At 42.5% G+C, this 22,576-nt stretch overlaps 1 long non-coding RNA gene across 1 annotated transcript; it reads left to right on the forward strand.

The window, feature by feature from the left end:
• The first annotated feature begins 3,646 nt into the window (after window positions 1–3,646).
• On the forward strand, window positions 3,647–7,487 carry LOC309374591. Its single transcript, XR_014170636.1, has 3 exons — window positions 3,647–4,475; window positions 4,509–5,809; window positions 5,910–7,487. It is a non-coding gene; the product is annotated as an uncharacterized lncRNA (long non-coding RNA).
• Window positions 7,488–22,576: the final 15,089 nt, after the last annotated feature.

A 22,576-nucleotide genomic window follows, 5' to 3' on the forward strand; every position in this document is an offset into this window, starting at 1 on the left:
CTATTTTTATTTTAACAAAATTCATATACACTGCTTGATTGGGAGAAAAATCTCTAAGCGGCTTAGCTATGCAGTAGAACCTGAAAGTTAATCAGCACAAAGCTGATCTGAACTTCAAGAAAAGAGCATGGTGCAGTCTTCATTGGACTCTGAAACTTCAGAATTCAAGTGTGTCTTCACATAAGCAGAAAGCCCCTTCATGCAAAATACATCCAACACATGAATCCTTTTCACTCTCTTGATAGTTTTTCATGTGCAGTGACTTTCAGGGGGACCCTAGAAAGGCTTTAAAAGGAGATAAGACCATGCAGGAGATGGTTATTTGTCCATAATAGCTGAGTGGGACCTTCTTATTCAGAGGTAAAGTATTGCTGAATACTATTTGTTGGAGAGCAACAGCAGGAGAAGACTATTGCCTTCATCCCTTACTGTGGACTTTCTTAGAGCATCTGGTTGGGCACTGTGAGGAAACAGGACGCAGAAGTAGATGGACCTTTGGTCTGTGACAACAAGCTTCTTATGCTGTTAGGGAGGCAGTAAGAGAATTGACCCCCTTCATGGATCACTGCCTTGTCGTGGCAAAGGGGCTTGAATAACTCAGAGAAGCTATGAGCTATGCTGTGCAGGGACACCCAAGACGGACAGGTCATAGCTGAAAGTTTAGACTAAATGTGATCCACCTGGAGAGGGAACTGGCAAACCACTCCAGTATTTTGCCAAGAAAACTCCATGGACATAAAAAAAGGGAGAAGCTTTGAGAAGAAAGTGAGAGTTTCCAAGGCATGCTCTGGTTCATGGGGTCACGGAGAGTCGAACACGACTAAGACGACTAAACAACAACAAGAGAATTGACAGATACAAGGATATAAAAGCAAACTAATGTTTGTTTTGTTAGTGAAGTTCAGCCTATGGAGGCTGCCATTTTTTTTTGAGCAGTAGTGGAAGAAGAAACCTTTAACCTTTCCCCTCACAATCCTTTCTTGATCAAAAGTGCCCTCTCCCTATTTGCTCTGCGTCTCCCTTCCCGTGGGACAAACAGAGGTCTTGAGTGGGAGAATAACCCTTCTGGACCACTGCTCCAAAGAAACAGTCTGCTCCCCAAAGCTGCTTTTGAGAAAACATTGGGAGATGCAGTCATCACAGATCTCCCAGAGAATATGTACTTTGTTTCTTAGTGTCCTTAAACTGAAATTTGGACAGTGCACACCTGTTACCAGACACAGGACGCAGTTTGCAACAAAGCACTACAAATGTTGCATTTTGAGCATTTGTGGCAGCATTCAAACCTTGAATGGTGACAAACATGCATGTCCAACTCACATGGGTTGGGAGCCACCATACACAGGGTTTGTAATCTCTTTTCCTGCTGTTCCAGATTCCCAGTGCTTGTATGAATAGGGCTACTGTGGGCCCTACAGTAATAGAACTCTCTTCCTCTAAAAACCTGCCAAAAGTTGAACCTGAACATTTTCTTGAAGTCTTGGAAGGCAGTTTTGTTTGGATTAGTTGCTTATTGCTGTGGATAAGCAAACAGTAGGTGGTTTTTAATTTGGTAGAATTTGCATTTTTACAGTATGGCTTTCTTTACAATAACTTTAATTTGTTTTATGATGTTTTTAATAATCTTGATTGCTTGGGGCTGAGTGAGCATAAAATCTACACAGGGGAATAAATGAGCAGAAATCATGGTAAGAGAAATTACATCACTTTCTGCCCGCTCTAAACTCAAATGGGAATCAGACCCCAGAGTTTTCAGTGCCTAGTCCCAAGCCCAGATGGCAAGTGCTTTGCTCACAAATTCTTGAGATATTGCTTTTAATTTCCTGACCCGAGTATTTTCTTTTTCAAAAATGCATATTAGCTTTAAAAATATAGTCTTAATTTTATTTTTAATTATCAGAATATATCATTTCAGTATCTAAAATTGTAGAGATGAAAATGTTCGCTTTTAGCAAGTGTCTCAGTTTGAAATGTGAATAAATTGGAACCATTAAATGATAACTCACATTTTAAGTGTGTGTGTGTGTGTGTGTGTGTGTGTATTCATTCCAGGTATTCTGTACAGGAATTCCATTTTGCTATCATACACAGTGGCGTAGCGTGGGGGGTGCAGGGGGGCCCGGCCGCACCGGGCGCAACACCTGGGGGTTAGGGTTAGGGGGCGCAATTCCACGGGTTAGGGGTGCAAATTACTTGCCTTGCCCCGGGTGCTGACAACCCATGCTACGCCACTGATCATACATTCATGCTGATGTCTTGATTCATGGTTACTGTTATTTCACCTGCCTTCTGAAAAGGCAAGGCTTCACAGCAAGATTTTCATCAGTGAGTCCTTGCTTAAGATGACAGGCTGCATGTAAAGGTGGTGTTTCCCCTTCGCATTAATACTCCAGCACAGTCAGCATTGGTATTTGCGGTCTTTATTTCATATACAGTGGTTCCTCGGGTTAAAGACGCTTCAGGTTTACAGGCACTTCAGGTTACAGACTCCGCTAACACAGAAATAGTACCTCGGGTTAAGAACCTTGCTTCAGGATGAGAACAGCAATCGCACGGCGGCGGGGTGGCAGCAGCAGCAGGAGGCCCTATTAGCTAAAGTGCTGCTTCAGGTTAAGAACAGTTTCAGGTTAAGAAAGGACCTCCAGAACAAATTACGGTAAGTTCTTAACCCGAGGTACCACTGTATACAAAAAACAGCTACAGTTCAGAATTACGCGTCCAAACCTGTTGAGTCAGATTCGGGGAGTGGCTTCCTACGATTCCCGCGCCAACGAAGTAGGCATGGGAATCACACGAGACTTTGATCCTTACATTTCATTTCCCTCCTTGTCTGTGCTGAAAGCCCCCTCCCTTCCTGAGTCCGAGCTTCCTTCCCAAGCCTCTGGGTGGTTGCAGGGCTCTTCAACATCCCCGAGCCCCTGTTCCGTCTTTTCTGTCCATTGCTCCTCTGAATCAACCTTGACAATGCATAATTGCATCCTATAAAATCTGGGACATTTGAGAGGTTTGCAGTAGCAGATGAACTTGCTACTATTGTTTATTAGGTAAGGCCAAGGGACAAAACCCGATGGTTTTATTTTGGGGACCTTTCAAAACTTGAGTGGTTGAAACTGGTCATTCTCTGTAGCAATAATTGGCATGCATTGAGTTGAGATCTACCAAGCTGTAGTTTATTAACAATACTTTTGAGTTTGCACTATTACCATAATACACCCCTGCCCATCCTGGAAAAGCTATGCCTGCTGAATCCAAAAATGGCATTTGCCTTCTTTGGCAGTTGTATCGCAAAGACATATTGTGATTGGCCAAAAGGTTCAAGCCTCCCTTTCCTAAAATATGAGTTGCCACAGTTGGAGGAAGAATGCTGGAAGACAGTGGTAATGTTGCATGGTAGCATTGCATATTTTCATATAAAGATAAAGGGACCCCTGACCATTAGGTCCAGTCGTGGCCAACTCTGGGGTTGCGGTGCTCATCTCTCTTTATTGGCCGAGGGAGCCGGCGTACAGCTTTTGGGTCATGTGGCCAGCAGGACTAAGCCGCTTCTGGAGAACCAGAGCAGCACACGGAACCACCGTTTACCTTCCCGCTGGAGCGGTACCTATTTAGCTACTTGCACTTTGTGCTTTCGAACTGCTAGGTTGGCAGGAGCAGGGACCAATCAATGGGAGCTCACCCCGTCGCGGGGATTCAAACCGGCAACCTTCTGATCGGCAAGTCCTAGGCTCTGTGGTTTAACCCACAGCGCCACCCACGTCTCACATTTCATATATGAGACTTAAATTATGCTGAAACTTCCCTTGCGCTATATGGGAAGGGGAACCTGTGACCCTCTAGATGTTCTTAGACTGTAAGTTCCATCAGCCTCAACCAGCCTGATCAGTGGTAAGGGATAATGGGAGGTGTAGTCCAAGAGCAACTGGAAAAAAAATGAGGGTGGGCATTGTAATTCAAATGAGCTTTCTGGGCAGTGTAGGTTTTCCTTTCACTTACCCGCTCTGAAATGTACAAATTCACAAGGATGGCCACTAATCTTAGTCTTACCCCTGTATGTGCAAAATGAGAATGGTAACTCTGGTCCACCTTGACTATAAGGTGCCCTGAGGATTGCTGACATAATATATGAGCAGCAGTTTTGAACATCTGAAATGTGCTACACAAATGCTAGCTCTTAATTTCATATCAACTTTTTAAATCACAGGAACCGTACCAAAGTCAAAGAGCAACAGGAGAAGCTTTTATTTCCACATAACGTAGACAGTTGCCAGGCTAGGGTATATTATGCTACAATATTTGACACAGTACCAGATAAGCAATTAGATAACAATTTCAATTTTGTTTAACAGTGTTCTTGCCAATGGGTCTCCATGGCAGGAAAATATTATTGATTGGACCATTTTGGTCATAGTAAACAGAGTTGTCTTGAAGGTGATGTATTTACCCTGGTCAGTCAATAAATAATATATCTTTTCACAGTCTGGTCTATTATCTAGACTGTTATTATCTAGATCTATTATTGCTCTAGTCTTTTACATCAATGTTGGGCAGATAGGATATTTTGGGAATTGGCTTTTTTATATTAGAACCTCAAACTTTATCACTAAGGTTCAATTTCAAATCTAGGTGAATAGATTATTGTCAGGCCATGACGAAACATTTAATTTTTCTAGATGTAGTGAGTTTTTTTGAACCCTCAGATCAAATCTGAGGCCATGTACACCTTTTACCTTTCCAGCACATTCAAAGCACATTCTTTCCCCCAAATAATTCTGGGTACCATAGTTTGTTAAGGTTTGCCACGTATTGTGAGGGGTAAATACAGTGCCCAGAATGATTGAGGGAAAGAATGGGCTTTAAATGCATGGTATGTACACAGCCTACTTTTAAAGTATGTACAAAACCTTTAGAAACAGCAGGAGTCGTGTAGCTATGCATGTATGTAGAAACTTGTCCCACAATCTATCCTCTTGTTCACTTGTAAGGAAAACTGCAGTTTTATCAAGTTTTAGAAGCTCAAGAAGGCTCATATTTTGTATTTTTTTGGTTTATGCATGTGAATATCCTTTGTGTGTGAGTGTATAGAAATGGTTATCCTGCATTCCCATCAAATTTTCTGGGTGATTCAGCCAGGCATTTCTTACATTCTTCCAGCATCGGAGGTTAGGGATCTGTGGCTCTCCAGACACTGGTCTCCAACAACAACATCTGCCCCAGCTAGCATGTCCAATGCTGAAAAATGATGACCTGCTGCTTCCATTTCATATCCAAGATGCATCAATAGAAGTATGTTAGCTTACATGGAAACTTTTGAAAATACAGTTCCTATTCTTAGCATGCTCTCACGATTTATACTCCTTAAAAATGTGTGTTAATTTTAAGGGGTGGAATTGTTCAACATCAACTTTCTGTTCAATTAACTGATAGCAGGTGTCACTAGATGGTGCTGTTGGATAAGGTCTTCCAACAGCTCCTTATTAGCTGAGCAAATAGCCAGCATTGTTTGTCCAAAGTTGAAGAGAGTGCTGGGTGGGAGGTCTTGGGAAAAGTCTGAGAGCTTGTCTTGGCTCCTGATCAGAGTAAACTTTGAGCAGCATTTGCACACAAGTATTGCTGCCGAGCTGAGTTTCCTGAAAGAAGACTGCCTGAATGCTCTTTGTTATACTCTTCTGAGTTGTGACTCTTCTCCTTTTATTTCATTTATTTGTGATTGCATTTATATCCCAACTTTCCACTAAGGAGTTCAAGCTGGCAGATTTAGTTCTGCTTCTCCCCTGGTTTTCTGGGTCCTAGTCCAACACTCTAACCAGGTGTATCTGTTACATCTGCAATATGTATCTGAAGAAGTGTGCATGCACACGAAAGCTCATACCAAGAACTAACTTAGTTGGTCTTTAAGGTGCTACTGGAAGGAATTTTTTTGTTCTGCAATATGTATGCCACTCTCAACACCACAATGGTATCTTCTGTTAAGTAGAAGAACTGCAAGACCTAGAAAGTACCATGTTTCCCCATATAAACTTGCCCAGACCGCAACATTATTGTCTGAAGCCCTTCTTTTTGTGCCATCTCCAGGAAGGTCTGAAGGGTGGTGATGAAAGAACAGGCCTTTCCTGCAGTAGTCTCCATCTATGGAGTGTTCTCACCAGGAGGTCCGCCTGGTCTCAACTCTGTCACCTATTTGGTACTAGGCAAAGATGTCCTCGTCCCCATCGCTGAGTATTTGAGCTTCACCAATGACTGGATAATTTTATTCTATGTTTTTAATATATCTATGTATTTTTATTCTTGTACATACTCTCACTGTAAAACACTGCAAGGATTTTGTAGTGTGAACTGATATATACACTTAATAAACCAAGTATAAACCTAACCTAGAACACCTGCTACTAGTGCAGAACATAAAATAGAAGTCCCATGGTCTTGGATGTGATATCTGTAATGTTGGGTGTCCCCCTCTATCTGACCTTTGCCTCATTTTCTGTTAGTATAAAATGTCAATATGAAAAATGATCCTGAGTCAGTAAGACCATTAGTGGAAACACCCTTCTGTGAATATATAGAACACAGGGCCTTGCATATTGATTCACAGTGTAGCTGGAACAAACTGTATGGAACATCTGCAAAGGCAAGTCAATGCAGACAAAACACATCCAACTCTTCAATTCTTTGATTCTAGCCCACATGCTTGTTTCCCCCCCCCCCCATTTCTTTCATTCATTTACTGAATGCAACAGTGCAAAATGAATGCAAGGTTATCATAAATGGTAGCATTATGATCTGCCAATGAGGCCAGTCGGACTCGCAATTCATATTTACAAAGGGTGAATATATTGCTGTGCTAGTTCACTTTCAAAACCCTTGCTATTGTGCTATTGGCATTACAAGCAGATATGCCAGGACAAATATTCAGAACACAGAAACCAGGCTGCAGCCCTAGAAAGAGTTATATACACACACATCCCTTTGAAATCAGTGGATATTGTCTATCAGTATACAGAATTGCATCCTTTAGGACAGGTATCTTAAAAATTTTCAGGACCCACTTAACCCAAACATTTGGGGACCCATATACTGTATTTTGCTGTGTATAAGACACCCCCATGTATAAGATGACCCCTATTTTTTGAGCCCAAAATTAAGAAATAAATCATTGCAACATTCCGTGTATAAGACAAACCCCAATTTCAAACTTTAAAAATCTGGGGGGAAATATAGTCTTATACATGGAAAAATACAGTAATAATCTTTTACCATCTTAGGGACTCCTTAGAGTTTGCTCCTTAGCCTTGTCTTCTCCTAAAGATGCCCCATATGGTAGTGAAGGTTTAGGATCAGAGTTTACCATCTAATATTCCTGTGGAATACTCAGTCAACAGATTCAACAGCAACCTTCTGTTTCAACTATTCAAACACCTACTGAAAACTTTTCTATAAACCCAGGCCTATGCAGGCAATTAAGGATACATCTTTCTACAATGGTTAGTTGATGTTTGATTTAATTTTTTTAAAAAAATAAATAAATGGTTGAATGTATTATTGTTGTAAGCTACTTTGATTTTTCTAATGAAATAGTGGCATATAAATATTTTTTATAAATGTTGCATGTTGAGATAACTCTGGAGCGTGCCTCTGGGCCTGAAGTCAAATAGCTGCTTTAGCAGCATTGAAATGACCTTTCCAGGACACAGGACTGATGTCGTCCAAAGGAAAACAGAGCAATATGTTTGACACCAGCTTGGCTGCAGGAGTTGCTGGAAGGAGGCCTACAAGGCACCATCCAACCATCTTAGGGACTCCTTAGAGTTTACTCCTTAGCATTGTCTTCTCCTGAAGATGTCCTGCAACGTAGTGGAGGTTTAGAATCAGAGTTTACTATCTTCTAGATGGGCTACCTTCCCAGATTGACGAGCCCCATCTGCCCCTCACTTCCCTCTACAGCATGTGTAGAGATCACCTTCTTCATCATTGGACCCACTATTGGTCTCATCCACTCAATCCACTGGAGCCTGTCATTGCATGCAGGAGAAGTCCATAATTCACCAAGGGTTTGAGACCCATCAGTGACCCTCACCTGGTTTAGCTGGCCAGTCAAAGCTGTTCCCAGGATGTGGCTGCTGTCACATGCTGACAGCTTCTAGGAGCCACAGGTGAGAGCCGAGTGCAGGGTGGGGACCAAAGGTGGACAAACTATCCCAGAAGGAGTATGACGTGCCCCCCACCAGAGGTACTGCCCCCTCCCCTAACACTCCATGCACCCCTATACGTATATATATATATTTGCATGGTAGTAGTGGCTTTGTTGCGACCCACTGCAGCCAGTTAGTGGGACCTAACCCACCATTTGAAGACCAGTGCTTTAGCTCACTTAACCTCAGCACTGCAAATTTCACCTAAACCCAATAATCACAATTCAACACAATGTTGAAATGCACTGAAGCCTAATTCAATTTTTTTTTTTGCCTAAGCATGCCTTTTTCCTCCGTGACCAACTTGTTAAAGATGTCCTGTTGATGTAGGATGTGTTCATCAATCAACTTCTAGAGGGCAGCAGAAGACTGCATTTCAGCAGTATAAACACTGCCTATGCATAACTGTGTGTGGAGGTTCCTATCCTATCCACCCAAGTACAGTAAATCAATGCATGATGTAAGGAACTCTACCATTTCCTTCTATAAGAAAAGGGCTAGTTTCTCCCCCCTCCCCCAATTAATTCACTCTTCCCTCTCTTTAAAAAATGACCAAGTGCTCAATTGGACTTCTTTTATCAATCTTATTGTTTCTTAAATTGAGTGAAATGGACTATGCATATAAATCTTATACTTCCGTTTACTGTATGAGTAATGAGGGCTCAGTTGAGTTGCTAGTGAGGGAACCCATAGAATTCATTTAGAATACATGCAAAAATAGCTTCCCCTCTCTCTTTCGTTACACGCAGTAGAATGCAAATAGTTTCTGTCTACACATTAAAGACCATCAGGGGCAAAGGGCAGGGAGAGTTTTTAAAAACTGCTTGTCCTGAGTCAGTATCATCCTGGAAATCAAATGCTATTTGATTGAAAACGAGAAGCCCACTTTGATTTTATAAAAAAGATGGTTGTGTGGAGAGAAAGGGCTTTGAAGCCTAGAGACTGTCTGCTTTTCTTCCCCTTTCCCCCCAAACACGAGATTTTCTTCTACCAGGTCTGACCCAGCAATATTATCAAATGCCAATCTAAATTCATAGGTAACTGTCTATATGATAGCAACTCTAATAAATAGCTGAGGAGCTCTTGAGTTTTGTGCTTGCTATGCGGAGGGTGGGAGTGGGTGCAAGTTCCCTATTGCAGCCATACCTGCAGACATGCAGTCCCACAGAAACTCTTCCTGTTAAGGGTCAAACTAAATGTGACATTAATTGCATGACTGCAATCAGCATGCACTTTTTTTCCTTCTTATGTAAATAGCATCCTGGGAAGCCTTGTAACCATTAATGACATTTATCTTTCTTTGACCCTTGTTTTAAATGCTAAAGCTTTGTACTTTTTCTGGCTGAGGGACAGTGGGATTTTTAAAAAAGAATCGCAAATGAATGTAGAAGTGGAACAGAATGGTATTGTGGACAGGGGGAGAGATTGTGTATGGTGCAGATTTTAACATTAACCTATCCAATTTGCTCTTCCTGAAATAATATGCAAACTGAAACACAACTGTACTTTGAAATTTGGACTTCTCTGAATCTGTTGATGCAATTCTCCATCCCAAAATATGTAAGCACGGATGCATTTATTAGGGGAAAGTGTGCACAAGAATGCATATACTGGTGAAAACACACAAATGCATTGTATCTGAGGAAACTGCTTGCAGAAATGTGTAGAAATGTGTAGAAATCATCCATCCCTAATTGAGAATGAACACATGTGAAAGCAGCATCGAAAGAGACTGCTCCGACCACCCCTCCTTGCTCTTAGTCCAGAGAAGAAGCCAAATTAACCTTCCCAGTGCTGTAGGGGGAACACGGCCTCATTTATTTAAGCAAAGTTCATGTGCGTGGCCACCATTCACCCCTATGATCCTACAAACAACATTTGCAAACATCTCAAAGAGCACACAGCAGGCTTTGATGGTAATTGGAATAAAAGATGAAATTCTACAAGCTCTGGTGGTTCTTGGACTCGTGTGACTTTGGGGGATGATCCGCATCAAAGGACTTGCTGAAATGAAGTTTAGCTTGGGTTGACAAAGAAAAGGCAAGATATATATGTAAAGCCAGGAAAACAAAGTCGCTTGGAATGGCAAGCACAACATAACACACAGATGTGACGCTGACATACAGTAAATTGTAGAAGCATGAAAGTAAATTAAATTGTGCGTTCCTGTCCCTGTCTTAGTCCCGGTTTGATTGGTGTAGCTTGCCAGAGAAAGTTTCCTTGTTTGTCCGGATTTGGAATTTCTCTGCGAAAAAGTACGTCTTTGGGGCCTGTAAGAAGCCAGAATGAAGGAACAGCTCTGCTGCATCTAAATATTGTGATGAGCATTGCTGCCCTGCTTAGTGGCTTCTTGGCCACTGACACTGAATGCTAATTAATAGGCAATCAAGGTTAACTTGCAATTCAGGTCACGCTTGCTTGCCAGGGAGTTGAGTCTGGTCTTTATACCTGGGAGGGTGCGTGCCAAGAAAGGGCACACCAGAAAGCTCTCCTTTTATATTACTGGAGCTATGAGCTGCAGAAGAGAAAGAATATATGCAGTATATGTGCAGTATATGGCACATTTCCCCCCTTGTGGCTGATAGCAGCTCAGGTGGGGATAATCTGCATGTGTTAACTGTTTCCTGCCACGGCTCTGGTCCACGCCCCCCACGTGATTTTAGGGAAGTTAATGACACTAGGGGAGCCAATCACAACTCTCCAGCATCACATGAAGTTTTGCCTTAACTGTAATTGGTTTAGCCAAAGCAAGACTGATCTGGGAAGGTAGCCCATCTAAGAGAAAGAAAACTCTGACGTTTACACCGTTGCCTTGCATGCAGGCCACTACAGAGCCAGGGGGCAGCTGGGAACCCTTGGAGGGTTAAGCCAGTCAACGGGCTCTGCCAGGAACTAGCTGTTTTTTTGTTTGAGTTTATAAGTTTATTCTAACAAGACTCCTGCCCTGGGCCTCAGACCAAGCTCTGCATGGACCTGCTTGTGACTATACACATTTGTGAGAAAGGTTTTGGGAGTAAATCCTGAGGAAAAACCCATACTCGCTGCCTTGAGGGACATCTTTGGGAGAAGAAAAGGCCAAGGAGGAAACCCTACAAAAATCTGGAGTGGAGGCCCTAAGACGGATGGCATTTTCTATGCCTCCTTCCAGCAACTGCTGCAGCCCACCCGGTGCCAAATGTATTGCTCTACTTTCCTTTGGACTCCATCAGGGCAGCCCAGGACCTCCATGCATCAACACAGCGCAGGAGGCAGCAGTTATGAGTTATTAGTCTCTGCAGCCAAAGCAGGCGCCGTGATTCTCCAGTGGTTTGTTCCGGCAGCCTCCACAATAGGCTACAGGTGTTTAGCCCTGTGGCGCATGGAAGGTGGTGATGGAAATGTGCTGAAGAGGCTGGAGCTGCTCAGCATGCCTCTTATCTCAGAACAAGTGATCCTAATCACATTAGATGATTAGAATCTGTACAGGGCTATAACTTTTGCAAACATGGTAAATATTTGCAGCAGGTCTGCTGATGGTTTGCTAGGGAGGATCTCTTTTTTATTTTCTTTTTGTATGGGAATAATCTCTCTTGAGTTTGTGACTGATTTCATCACTAACCCTCGTTTAAAGGGATGCAAATTTGTCACCCAACAGAAATTATTATTATTTCAATCTTATTTAACTTTTTAAAAAAAATAATCCAATTTATTATGGACTGCAATGATGATCATTTACATTTTAGACAATTGGGAAAAAGTTCAATTTAAGTGCTTAGCAAGTATGTTAATATTATTTGTCCTACCACCAACATTTTTGTATCGGAGCTGACATGAGAAATTATGCTCTCACATTTAAAATGCATCGCTACAATTTGCCATAAATTATCAAAAATAATTTATGTCAACACCTTTGTGTTATTTAATAACATGAAGATTTAGATGGTCCTAAACTGGCCGTTCAACCAGTCCGGTGGTGGGAGACGTTTGTGGCCCGGTGTGCTGTTTCCCTGTCCTCCTGAAGCCACGCTGTCCTGCAAACCTTTGCTCCGCTCCCCTGGCCGTTGTGGAGGCTGCTGGGTTCCCACCAAACCCGGGGGGTGGGGGGGGGGTGGACGGGACTGTGCCTGGGCACAAAAAATCAGTTTTGCCTTACTCCTATTTCCACTGAGTTCAGTTCCTTTTTGCCAAGGCTTTGCTTTATTCAACTGTTGCAGTTTTCAGCCTCCATGAGACTGACATGAAAGCTGTCATTTTGGGTTTGAAATAATTATGCGAACAAACATTCAGTTCCATATCATTTGGCATAAGAAATAATGAAATGGGAAGGGGGGGGGGAATTGACAGAAAGTTCCATAACACTCATTTTGGACCCTGTCTTTGGCTGTGCTGTTGCACGGAGTGTATGATGTGTTGCCTAAGGCAAACTATCTCCTTGTTAAGAAATCCATAAGCTACGTTAAGCTACCAGCTGATCTTCTTAAAGAACCAAACCTAATTTCGAAGGCGGTGACATTTCTGCTGGTGTTTAGAATGAGCAGACTGATTTAACAAAGAAAATGTGCTTAAAAACCAAAAACTAAGGAGTTCATAGCAGGAAGGATTTCATAGCAGGGATACAAAATGCATTCAAGCCTTTAAAATTAGGGGTTTTTTTTGGGGGGGGGGGTGTGTGTACACAATTGATTGCAACTTGCAAATGAATTGATGGCATGAGGAGAGGCGGCAGAGGAAGGTGATAATGATCACTTGACTAACTTTTCTAATAATCCTACTGGGGAAGATATTGCATTAATGCTGTCCAGCTGTGAGCAGGGAAGCAAAGGTTACGGAGCGTCTTCTCTTTTCAAAATCTCAGAAAAATAGAAGAGAAGAGAGATGGGGTGTAAAGTTTATGAAAATTCTAGTTCTAAGAATTAACAAATGAGAGTGAATGAGGCGCGATCCCACTTCTCAGTTAACCATGGGAGGCTGCAAACATTAAGCTTTCTTTTCCAGAGCACCCCAACTGCAGAATTTTACAATAGTTGCAAACTCACCAACGTTGGCCCTCAAAAGTCAGCACCTAAAGCCTCTCCTCCTTACAGAGGAGAGGAGTTGTGAGAGGGAGCCGTTTCCCGCGTTGGCAGGGGGCGTTTTGGCCCCTACCCAGCTATCCCGGCTGCCGCGCCACACCCCCGGGCAGCCAACCAATCAGGTTGAGGCTTGGGGGCAAGGTTTAGCCACTCAAACGCGGCCGCGGCAGCGCTTCCTGTTCATTCTGCTGCTGGTTTTCGTTGGGGATCATGGGACGACCCCCAGTGACATCAGGGGGAGCTTTCAGTTGTATTTGCATCAACAGGCTCCTCCCACCGGTGGTTAACCCTTGATAGACTCACCCCTCCCCAAGGGGATGGAGTCACGCTCTGTTGTTTTATCCAATGCCTAAGCCAATACCTCTCACATGCTGTAATCAATAAAGCTGTGGCCTTTTTTAGCCCATTAACCCAATATAATGTGTCCATGTGTCTTTCTTATTCTCAAGCGGGTGGCGGGTCCTTGAATCACAACTGCAAATGAGGTGGAGAAACACTCCAACATATTCAGGAACATTTGCTATCTGGATAGGCACCACCACCAGTCGCTACTGCACACTGGGATGGAGAGGCCCAGGGGCAAGGCATCAGTGTGGTGCAACTTCCGGCTATAGAACTGGAATGTATGTAGCCATGACTCAGCCAGAGGGAGGTCAGGTAAGTGATGCAGCCCTGCCGTGCTGTCCATCACTGCATGGAAGGCCAAATTTTATGTGAATAATGTAATCTCTAGTTTGGCCCCTAATAGGAGGGGCAAAGGGACGCGGGTGGCGCTGTGGTCTAAACCACAGAGCCTAGGATTTGCCAATCAGAAGGTTAGCGGTTCGAATCCCCGTGACGGGGTGAGCTCCCGTTGCTTGGTCCCTTCTCCTGCCAACCTAGCAGTTTGAAAGCACAAAGTGCAAGTAGATAAATAGGTACTGCTCTGGTGGGAAGGTAAATGGCGTTTCCTTGCACTGCTCTGGTTTGCCAGAAGCGGCTTAGTCATGCTGGCTACATGACCCGGTAGCTGTCTGTGGACAAACGCCGGCTCCCTTGGCCAGTAAAGCGGGTTGAGCACCGCAACCCCAGAGTCATCCTAATAGTCAGGGGTCCCTTTACCTTTAGGATATGCAAACAAGCATTTTAGTGGGAATTTTGCAAGAGGGAGGCCGAAAGGCCCCACAGGCTGGGGATTTATCCTTGCCCTGGACGTGGGGCCAAGCACTGCTATTGGTCAGTTGGTCCTATGCCCAGGGGGATGCTCTCTGGTTCCTGCCGCCATCGGTCAATTTGGCAGCAGAAGGACGATCTGGCCTGCAATAGGCCAGTTCACTTGTGATTCTCAGGAACTGGTATTCAGAGGTATACTGCCTCGGACAATGGAAGCAGCCAAACAAACATTTATTGAACTGGTATATATTTTACAAGCTATTTGGTAAGTCCGCCTATCCTTAAACAAAACAAAGGTGTTGCATATTCACCTGAATTCTTATTTCCTTTGCAGATTTGAATCTCCCTGTCTCAAAGCTGAAAGAAGTCACTGGAGCAACAGCAGAAAAAAACACACACAAATTGATTCCTTGTATTATCTTGCGCAAATCAACATAGAGGAGATGTATCTCCCCCTCATTTAATTCTGTTTTCTTTCTAAAGGTCAGCTTTTGAAATGAATGTGAATTCTTTCTCATCTGACTATAATTATTTAAGGCTTAACAACAAATCTATTCTTACAGTCTCTTTTGTCTTGGGCTTGAATTGCTTGCTGTTAAATGAATTGCTTATCAGGGTTCTTTTTTCTTATTCTGCAAATCATATGTGCACTGCTGTCAGACTCCTGTCTATTAATTGGTGGAACTGAGATCTGAATGCAGATGGTAAACCTATTAATAAATGATGGTTGGGGAAATACTTATTGATTCATACAGGAAAAATTATATATACATACTTCTGCGTCGTTTTGGATAATGTGGGATTTTAATCCTTCACTGATTTTTCTTTATTTGCAAATTAAGCTTAAAATACGTATGCTGTAATAGAAAAAAAAATTGCCCTGGGTTGCAGTTGCTCAGTTTTGAGGAATAAAACATACCAACAATGTTCTCATTAAGGCGGCAAATTAAACAATAGTGAGATCGAGCATGTTTTGACTTTTGCACAGATATAGATCCAATTTGTTTATTACATTTAGGCTGCGAACATACCACACACTTAAAGTTTCCCCTTGAAACCAAGGATTGTAGTTTGTTAAAGGTGTTGAGAATTGTAGCTCTATGAAAGGTAAACTGCGGTTCCCAGGATTCTTTCTCTCTCCCTCCGTCTGTGTGTATGAGAGAGAGCAACCTTTAAATGTGTTTTCAATATATGCTGTGCACACAGCTTTATACCCCTTATATTCCGTTCAATGAGCTCAAGAAGGCATACTTGCTATGTGTTCAGAGCTCAGAGATGATGACTGCTCCAGGATTGCCAGATCAGTTTTATATTTGAGTGGAAATTTGAACCCTGACCTCCTCAGTCCTTATCTGACTCTCTGACCACTCTGCCACCATGAAACATAAACATACTGGGTTGTATCCAACTAAGTTGTCCCACTAATGCAAGGACTTTGGCCTGTGCAGTGGGACTCCCTCTCTCTGTATAACCCCCATCCTAAGTCTGATAAGGAGGGTTGAGGGGAAATCCAGAAAAGATGTTTCTGGGGAGGGGTGCGATTGTGAGTTGAAGGTGCTCTGTATGCGTGTTATTTTAATAGTAAAATAATTACACAGTAGACATGTGGGAAACCTTTCAGGCAGTCTAGCAGTTTTTCTCTGGTTTCTGGCTCTGATACTCTGAGTTAGAAATAAATAAAATAAAAGCTGCAGCAACTGAATGTGCGAAGGGTTTAAGACTCCTCTTGGTCAGTCTTTTGTATGGTTGGAATATTCCCCCTCTCATCTTGCTCTAGCCGCTCCTCAGTGTGGGTTTCTGTGACATGATACAAACTCAAGAAATAATTGGTCACAATGCAAAACTATAGTTACTTAGGGTATTAGAATCAATACCATTCGGCAAGTCATGGTTTGTGAGTGACCAGCAAGCAGGAACTGATATTATGGTTTGAAGTTGCTTGATATTACAAACCAAACCGTTGTTTTGGGGACCTTAAAGGCCACTTTTGGGGATAGCATCAAGGGGAAGTGGGAAACCATGGTTTGTCTGTATGCCTAAAACACAAATCATGGTTTGGTATCCACAGTTGGTTCAAAGCACAATTTTGTGTTGCATCTAAACCACCAGTTTTAATAGGTTACATTTCAGTGGGATCTGCCCAGCTATAGGTGCAATCCTACACTGTGGAGACATAAAACATAAGATTTGTTCTGGTGAGGTACAGTTCTCTTTCAAAGAAGATTAGCTTTTCAAATGAGATTAGCGGTTTTAAGCCTGATCTCTGCCTGCAAAGTAAAGATATCATTTCTGAAGCTACATGCCTTCTGCATGAGGAATTTACACAGAATTCTCATGTTAGAAATGAAGAAGCCCTGGAAGCCGTACATGCTGAAAATAGAAATCACTGTGACCCCCCCCCCCTCAGTAAACCTGCCCCCCAGAATGCTTTTTTTTTTGTTTAGATTGAGCCTTATCACTCTTGAAAGTGAGCTCTGTCACTGCTAGAGACCTGCACCGATAAGGCTGCAGAGACTCTTGTGCTAAAAAAGAAATAAAGAAATCAGCACAAGAAATCTGCAGAAGGGAGATAGGCCAGGCCAGAGAGCAGATACCATCAGCTCCTGACAGAACCATCAACAGCCTGAGAGAACTGTTGGGTCAGCCCCTCTCTCGTTCCCTCTCTGGGCCTACTTGCCTGCTTACTCTGTCTCCAGTGCAAGCCAAGCATACCCTCCAACATTTCTCTGATGAAAATAGGAATGTCCTATTCCATAATCATATTAATAACAATAATTTTACTATTTATACCCTGCCCGTCTGACTGGATTGCCCCAACCACTCTGGGTGGCTTCCAACATACAGTGGTACCTCGGGTTACATACACTTCAGGTTACATACGCTTCAGGTTACAGACTCCGCTAACCTAGAAATAGTGCTTCAGGTTAAGAACTTTGCTTCAGGATGAGAACAGAAATCAGGCTCCGGCGGCACGGCAGCAGCGGGAGGCCCCATTAACTAAAGTGGTGCTTCAGGTTAAGAACAGTTTCAGGTTAAGTACGGACCTCCGGAACGAATTAAGTACTTAACCTGAGGTACCACTATATATGAAAGCCTAATAAAACATTAAGCATTAAAAAAACTTCCCTATACATGGCTGCCTTCAGATGGCTCGGGGGTTGGATAACGTCATACCCTCCACATTTATCTGATGAAAATAGGGAAGTCCAAAGGAAAAGTGGGACATTCCGGGACCAAACCAGAAACCGGGACAGCTTCTATAAAACCGGGACTATCCCTGGAAATTAGGGACACTTGCAGGGTCTGCAACTGCTGATTTGGGAAGCAGTATATACACAAGGCTGTTATGAAATGCTGCATTTTGATTCATTTCCCCCCATCTTTGATCTGAACTGAGAAAAAGAACAACCTGTGTTTTAAGCCCGTAATGCGTACAAAGTCTGCATGTCTTGAGGGAAGGCAGAAGCAAGGGAGACCAGGCGAGTGGAACACATGCTATCAAGTGGCGAATGGGAAGCAATGCTGGGCTTCTCCTACCCTTGTTCCCAGTGTAGATCTTTATTCCCACAGCCCTTGTTCCTGATGTAGATCTTCAATCACCCCTTATTCTCTGGAAGAAAAACAAATTTATGCACTTCTATCATGTTGCCTCTTAGTTGCCTTTTCTCTAAATTACGAATCCCCAAATGTTGTCACCTTTCCTCACAGGGGAGTCGTTCCATCTACTTCAGCCATTTCAAGTTCTCGGTGAAATCAGATGAACAGTAGTTACAAACCAGTAGCCATACATTGTGGGAGGGATTCAAGTTTAGGTTTGCAAAGTTAAGTGACTTCAAGTGCTCTGCTGTCCTAGCACAACAAATCCACTTTAAAAAAAAAAGAATTGGTCTTTTTGCAGCTAGGGAAGTGATGGAGAAATGCATTGAAAAATGTGTAATAAACAAATCACTAATGGGAAGATGTATAAGGATCTTGCAATTAAGACCAAGTATAATCTAACCTTTGCATAATCTTTGTGTGAGCAAACCATGCTGAATAAACAGGTCTTTTTGAATAGCCCTTTGTTGCAAACTCTCCATGGACCCCTCCTTTGATACTGTGTCTTATTTAGGTGTCATAATTCTGTTGTGACTTTATCAGAGTCTCGAGTCCAAAAGAAACGGAAATTTGTTTGGAAGACCATTACATAACTGAGTGTGGTTGGGGTATGCAAATGGGTAAAGCAGCTGGGATCTGTGACGGAACCTTTGTGATCCTGCTGTGATCATCCTCTCCTATATGGAATTTTATAATTGGAATTGTAGGAAAAACATAAATTAAAATGATGACAAATGATTTACCTCGCCTTTTATGTTGTTGCTTCCTGGAGTTTTATATCATGGCTGTGCAAAAGCTCTATTTACCAAACAGTGGGTAGCCTGTGCCCATTAAAGTAATAATCCTATGTACTTTATTTTTTTGTTTAAAAATTAATTTTCCCTCATGAAATTGGAGACCTTGCATAGTAACAATATGACCTTTTAAAATTAACTCACTTTTTCTTACGTCTTTGTTTGTTTGTTTGTTCTTTGAGTTTGCACTTTAGGATGTCTAAGGAATAAGTAATCCTAATCTTGAATCCTGTTGATGAAAACTATATTATGGAAATGTCTGAATCACTTACCTTGATACGTAGATCAAAGATTGGGCAAAGTGCTATGAATAGTGAATGCTGGAAATTACTTTAAACCTGTCACAGGCCAGCTGGCAAACAGAATGGCCCGAATCTGTGACTGTGAGGAATAACTGAAATTTTGAAAAGTTGTACTAGAGAAACCCGTTTTGGCTGAGAACAACAGTCCTCCCTCATCCCCAGGGAAAATGTACTTTACCACTGTGGGACTGGAGCAGAAATAGTTAATAGGAGATAGATAAATAGATGAAATGATAAAACATTATCTAAGATTAATCAAAGGATCAGTTACAGATAGGTAGCCGTGTTGGTCTGCCATAGTCAAAACAAAAAAAATTCCTTCCAGTAGCACCTTAAAGACCAACTAAGTTAGTTCTTGGTATGAGCTTTCGTGTGCATGCACACTTGTATCTGAAGAAGTGTGCATGCACACGAAAGCTCATACCAAGAACTAACTTAGTTGGTCTTTAAGGTGCTACTGGAAGGAATTTTTTTTGTTTTAATCAAAGGATCATTAGGCAAGTATCTCAACACTGAAGAAGTACTTTTACTTTAAATTCTATTGCTTTAATTTTTTAAAAAAGATTATACCATTCAGGTACAAAGGTGATTGGCTGTTTTCTCTCCATAATTACTAAATAGGTCCATTGGACATTACGTTTGTAGACTCTTGAATTTCAGCCAAAACTGGGTTTTATAATTCTTTAATGTCTACAGTGCAGCTGGATAATGTTAAGTTTACACATGCCCAGAGTCTAATGCATTTATCTGTTCCAAAATTGATTCTCATTTTTGCCATTACTCTTATTGGACTGTGTTAAATAATAAACAGCCAGGTGTCAGCAATCTGAACAATGATGCCTCTGCTAAATCTTCTGTGGATGAAGGTGCACCTGCCAGACATATTTCCAAGAAGACACAATAATTTATTCTGGTTAAATTGCTTCTGCACAAGACTAATTAGATGCATAAAGAAAAGGAAGCTGGAATCCTTGGTGCCTGATGCAGTTCTTGGATCTGGCCTTCTAGGTAGGGATTTGTAACTGCACAAAAGCTCTTGTTGCTTTCAGCAGAGTTGTTTAAGCTCCCGGCACCACAATGGTGCCAGTTTCAGTATTACTGGTAAACTTGACTTTAAATGAGGGGTGGGAAATCTGTGGCCCCCCTGCTCTTATTGGTCACAGCCAGTGTGGTCATTGGTCAGGGATGATGGGAGCTGGAGCCAAACAACATTTGGAGGGCCACAGGTTCCTGGTTTAAATAGTGTTTTTTATTTGGAATTAAGTGGCCAGTCCTCACACACAAGGGTCTCTTCTTTTTCTTTGGCGATGACTCGTAGCTGAGTAAGATTGTCTTCCATGAACATGGTTTTAACAGTCTGTAAGTGACTGTGGAGACCAGTTCTGGATCCACACGTCCTTCCACAGTGGAGACGTAGGTTTCTGGGTGGGAGTTGATCACGGTGAGAATTTGCCAAATGTGCCTTCCTCTTAGCACGTTTCTCCCTTTCGTCCTGAGTTTGAGCGTCTTCAAAGCCCATGACACCTTTGGTAAAGGCTGTTCTCCAATTGGAGCGCTCACATGCCTGTGTTTCCCGGTTGTCGGTGTTTATACTACATTTTTTTAGATTTGCCTTGAGACAGTCTTTAAACCTCTTTTGTTGACTACCAGTATTATGCTTTCCATTTTTAAGTTTGGAATAGAGTAGTTGCTTTGGAAGACAATAATCAGGCATCCGCACAACATGACCAATCCAAAGAAGTTGATGTTGAAGAATCATTGCTTCAACACTGGTGATCTTTGCTTCTTCCAGTACACTGGCATTAGTTTGCCTGTCTTCCCAAGTGATGTGTATAATTCTCAGATCATTGAATCTTTCAAGGAGTTGGAGATGGTGTTTGTAAGTGGTCCATGTTTCACAAGCATATAGTATGTTTGGTAGTACAATAGCTTTGTACACAAGCATTTTGGTTTCCCTGCGAATGTCCCAGTCCTCATGTCCCGCTCTACATGAGCTGAGGCACTGCCTTGACAGTGCTTAGGTGCTATGCGGCACCACACTCAATGTAACTCTGTGGTCAAATTCAAAATTGCCCCTTTCTCATCTGCTCTTACAGCATACACACTATATGGCAGAAAACTGGTCTCAGACTCTACTACCATGGCAAGTGCCCATGACTTACATTTCCAGTATATGAAATACTGATGATCCGCTTAATGAGCCATTGATGAACACTGTGAACAACTGAGCCATGGCAATGCTACAGAGAGAGATCCTTTGCCTGTAATTTCATATCAGTTTCTTAGGAATGTTCCTCTGGAATGGAAGGCTGAATCTAAGATGCACTGGAAGTAAAAAGGTCATTGCCTTGAGTCCTGTGTGTATATCCCTATAAATGTATGAAATCTTGAGAGTTTCAAGTTAAGTGGGCTTAAGAGACTTCTCCATTACAAGTTAATGCTTTCTGTCATAATTGTAGCCTAGAGACTGGACTTTTCCAGAAAGACCCTGGGCTGGAATGGCAGAAACATTAATAGTGACTGCAACTGGATGCAGGGAAGTGCCCTGGCTTGAGATGTTTTGGGCTAGAAGAAAGGATCAAGATGGTTGAAGTTGAGGAACAGCGTAGCCCAAGGTCTTACATGCTTTAGAAGCAGGAAAGGGGTCTTCAGACCCACTGCCTAAGGCAATCTGGGATGGCTTCCCTATGCATCTCAGAAACGTCCTTTGCCCCTTCCAAGCAGGGAAGTGAAATCATGGCCCAGCAGTCAGAAGGAATAAGAGTGGAACAACACGGGATAGGGAGTCTGCCAGAGGCATATGTTTGAATCCTTTCTTATGGGCACAATTGATTGGAAAATAATAATGCTTCCTTTCTTGGCCTCCTCTGCTTGCCTCGGTGCTGAAAAGGACATAGATGAAAGGTGACAGAGGAAGGCACAAACAATATGAGAAGCCTCAGACTAGTCCTTAAACAATATGGAAATGAATGGAAGATAACGGCATTGAAATCCCGAGGCAGTCACAAACTGTGGACTTAGCAAAGTACAGAGGTTGCCTATGCATTTTAACATACCAGAAATCCTTGGCTGGTTTCCAGAGTATGGTAGTAGTCACCAAGGACATTTTTATGATCGACATAGTGTTATCCTACACTGTTAAAGCCATCAAATTGTGGTAGGCGTTTCCATAGTTTTACTCTGGCAAGTTTTAACTCTGGCAAGTGGCATAAAACAAAATAAGCAACTATCTCCCAAGTTGTTGTTTTACTTCCTGGTTGGTTGTCATGGAAACCTTAGCAATGGCCTACTTGCCAAGGGAGGAAAGGAGAGGCCTGTAATCACATTTCTGAGTTTCAGAGTAGCAGGCGGGTCTGTTGAACCTCCCTCGTGTCCTCTGAAGAATTCTGTTGGGAGTGCAATCCTATGCACGCTTACCTAGAAGATGGGCCCCATTGAATGTCATAGGACTTGCTCTGGAGTAGACCAGCATAGGACTGCAGTGTTGGATGTTT

This window comes from Podarcis melisellensis (genome assembly GCF_964234715.1).
Source record: "Podarcis melisellensis genome assembly, chromosome: 7".
Classification (NCBI taxonomy): Eukaryota; Metazoa; Chordata; class Lepidosauria; order Squamata; family Lacertidae; genus Podarcis; species Podarcis melisellensis.